Here is a 4,051-nt window from a genome sequence, read left to right on the forward strand (position 1 = left end):
TGTAGTTACCTTATTTAGAGTTGGTCTTACTTCAAACAAGTTATTTTGGTCTAAAGTAATAAGACATTATTTTATAAATATTTTTAAGTTAAATGTGACCACTATTGAAAAACACGTTAGATAACACGGGTTGTGTTATTGTGGTTATACTAGTATTGGTGCCCGGCTTCGCCCGGGCTACCTCTACTTATCATTAATTTTTTTTACTAAATAAAATTACTTAAAGTTGCATAACCTATAAATTTATCATTAATATATTTTTCTATGACATATCCTAAAATTACGATGAAATAAATAATGAGACAAATTCAATACTCCTGCTATTAATATTTTACTCTTATTAATGAAACAATAGTAATAACATTACACTATTTGCCCGTAATCATTGTTACTTTCACTACTCCCACCTTAATTATTGTTACTATCACTCTTTGCCGCATTAATATTGATAATTTCACTACACACACCGTAATTATTGTTACTTTCATTATTGTCGCGTTAATATTAATTATTTCACTACTCCCGTTGTTTCTAGCACTCTCACTAATCTCGTTGATAATATTGTTACTTTTACTATTCAAATGAGTGATTACTATCATATACCTATATCCAATGTTACTACAATTCTTTTCTTTCTTGTGAAATTACTTTTACTACTTAGGAATGCAATTTTAAGAGGATTATATATTTATATAAATATATTACATATATGTATTAAATCAAATCGAAAGAATTATGCAACATTATTCATTATGAAATCTAACTTGAATTATTTATACCCTACTTATTATATTTTTGTATGTTAAATAATTAACATCTCTATAAATCTAATAAACTATAAATAAAGTTTAACAAAATTGCATAGATTTTAAATTTAATATATATAATTTTATGGTGATAATAATTAATACCATCACTACAAAAAGAATTAAAACAGGCGACTGATTTTGGCGACTGAAATCAGTCGCCAAAATCAATTTGGCGACTGAAATCAGTCGCCAAACGTCAGTCGCGGACCTTAGTCGCCTTTTTTAGCTTTGGCGACTAAAGTCGGTCGCCAAATTTAGCGACTGACAAATCATCGCCAAATACCAAAAATGGCGATCGAAAGGGTAGTCGCCAATTTGGCGATCGATGCCAAGGTAGTCGCCAAAATGGCGGATCGAAATGCGATCGCCAAATCTTTGATTCGATCGCCATTTTTGGGTGACGTAGCCAATTTGATTGAGCAATTTGGCGGCGATTCTGATTTGGCGACTACATTTGATCGCCATTTTGGCGACTACTTTATTATCGATCGCCAAATTTGGTGACTTGCGATCGCCAAATCGCCAAATCGATCGCCAAAGCTATTGTAAGTTTTGGTGGATTTTTTCGTTTTCATTGCTAGCCAAAAATTTACAAACTCGCATACAAACCGATGTTCCACAACACCATACATCCCATTTCAACACACACAACACCATACATTTCAACCCAACACCTCCCAATTTCTCAAACTTCATTTCATATATTGAAAATGAAAGTTTTACAAGCTAAACTATTCTAAATGTTCAAGTCTAAATGTTCAAGTCTTACAAGCTTACATGCTAAAATCATCTTACTTGGAAGCCAACACCGGCTCCACTCCCCCATGTGGACCATGCGGATCATTTGGATCGTAGTTGGATCTAGGTCCGGGGTTACAACCTTGCCACCAATCCTCAAACATTTCCATTCTTTCCTTCATTTTCCGGAATTCTTCATCACGTTTGGCAAGTTCTTCATCACGTTTGGCATCACGTTCATCACGCTCTCTTATTTGACTTTGAAGTTGACTAATAATTCCCGGTTGATACGTGTTGCTGGGAATTGTTGAAGTCGATCTCCTACGCGTTTTCTCATAGAAAGCCGGTGTTGAACTTCCGGTACCATACACATTCCCTTTCTTGAAGCCATCCACCAACTTATACCATATGTCATTATCCAGGAGTTTACGGATTGGCGGCTTTTTCTTGTTCAAATGCTTCCTACAATATTAAACAAATGGTTGTAAGTTAATATGGTAACCACCTTATATACGACATTTTAAAAGAGAGTAAATTAACAAAAATTAAGTGTTACGGAAACTTACATATAATTGCTTGTCTTTTGGCTTAGTCCAAATTCTAACCCCTTTGTGGTCAACCCTGGAATGCGTGTCCAGAAACAGTTCTGGTACCGACGCAATCGGCTGTGACTTCTTCTTTCCTCTCTGAATGAAAAAAAAAACATACATGTTAGAAAATCAACAAAAAATGTAACATAAAATAAACATGTTGCATTGAAAACAAAAAAAAAGTGTGAAATAATAGACAAACTTACCCCCAACATACGATTCCAGAACGATCGTGAACCCGCGAAATGAGTAGGCTCGTTCACGGCGTCTTCCTTTCCTCCTCTTTTGTTGAGGGATGCTTGCTTAGACTTCTTCCCGAAAAGCGGGAGTTTTGGTATGCTTTATTAAGCCTTCATACTTGTCACCTGCAATTACACATATGAAATCATAACTAATAAGTTACTGATATTATTTATAATATAAGAGAGTATATACTAATTAATACAAATAACAAAACAAGTTAATTAAATACCTTTCATGTGCTCTGGTTCCTTTGGGCGCCTAACTACCTTCCAAATCACGTCCCGATATCGTCGAGTACCGACTTCCTCGTACCTGATACGGACATTCCGTTCTTGAGACGGTGACCAAGCATATGATTGCTACAAAAAAAAAAGCGACAAAATTTCATATTAGTATTTATAAAAGTATAACCTTGGTTATTAAAACAAAGAATTACGGAAAATATGTACCCGAAAGTTATTGAACCACGCATCTCTTTGTGCTTGAGAAGCTTGTGTCCACGATGTAGGAATTGGACCCACGAAATTAGTCTTCGTGCTTTTCGTGACACCTCGTATCACGCAATCGTCCATAAACCGGCATTTATTTTGAACATGTAAAATTACAAACAATTATTATTTTAAAAAAAAAAATACAAAAAAAACAAAATAGTAGACTAATAAAGAATAAACCTTACCATAATCCCGCCGGCTCAAGAATCATCTTATGATCCGAAGTGTACCGTATCGCACACCGTGGCTCGTCGGTAGCGTCGGTCTCCTCACCGTCACCGTCACCGTGCATGCCCGCATCGGATCCTCTGCACAAACTCCTCCTCCCGCTCCGGACGCGTACTCTGTCCTCCTCCCGAGCCGCCTCCACGCTTCCTACCTCGACTGCTCCGGCCATCTGCGATAATACAAATAAAAATTAACACAAATAATGATAAATGAAAATTATACGGACTTCTAAATTTTAATTATTTACTCTTGAGCAATACAAAATTATACCAATTTAATCATCTTCATCTTCAAACCCCTCGTCCTCATCCTCATCCTCTTCCTCATCGTCATCATCATCATCATAATCATCTTCATCTCCAAACCCCTCGTCCTTCCTCCTTTTCTCCTCCTCCCTTCTCTCCTCCTCACCTCATCTTCCCCCTCCTCTCCTCCTCTTCTTCCCTTCTCTCCTCCTCCTCCTCCGCCTCATCATCCTCCCCCGGCAGTCTCTCTTCCACATCATAAAATTCTTCCTCTTCCATGTCTTCACCATCTTTATTCTCATGCTCATAGTTGATTTCATCGGGTGGAGACAAAAGCGTTTCATTTGAAACGTTTTCTTCTTGGAAAAAAGTTGTATCAACTTGTGACCGTGCCTTCGTCTTAAAGATTGCACACCACGCATTTTGATTTCTATCATTTGTTGTGCTTGGATAAGTAGCAAAATACACTTGATGAGCCTGATGTGCAAGTATAAATGGATCATACTTAGAGTATGTTCTAGTACGATTCACTTCTACAAGCTTGTATTGTTCATGTACTCTCATTCCAGCCACAGAATTATCCTTCCAGTCAACCTTGAATAAGACAGTTTTATAAGCTCGGTCACGTCCACTATAACTAATTTCAAAGATATCTTCAACTATACCATAGTATTCGTTGTCATCAAGAGAAGAAATAGTAACCCCCA

At 36.8% G+C, this 4,051-nt stretch overlaps 1 long non-coding RNA gene across 1 annotated transcript; it reads right to left on the reverse strand.

The window, feature by feature from the left end:
• Window positions 1–1,977: 1,977 nt before the first annotated feature.
• On the reverse strand, window positions 1,978–2,451 carry LOC141621814 (uncharacterized). Its single transcript, XR_012532695.1, has 3 exons — window positions 2,344–2,451; window positions 2,114–2,233; window positions 1,978–2,009 (listed from the first exon to the last, which is right to left on the reverse strand). It is a non-coding gene; the product is annotated as an uncharacterized LOC141621814 (long non-coding RNA).
• Window positions 2,452–4,051: the final 1,600 nt, after the last annotated feature.

Source organism: Silene latifolia, chromosome X (genome assembly GCF_048544455.1).
Source record: "Silene latifolia isolate original U9 population chromosome X, ASM4854445v1, whole genome shotgun sequence".
Lineage (NCBI taxonomy): Eukaryota > Viridiplantae > Streptophyta > Magnoliopsida > Caryophyllales > Caryophyllaceae > Silene > Silene latifolia.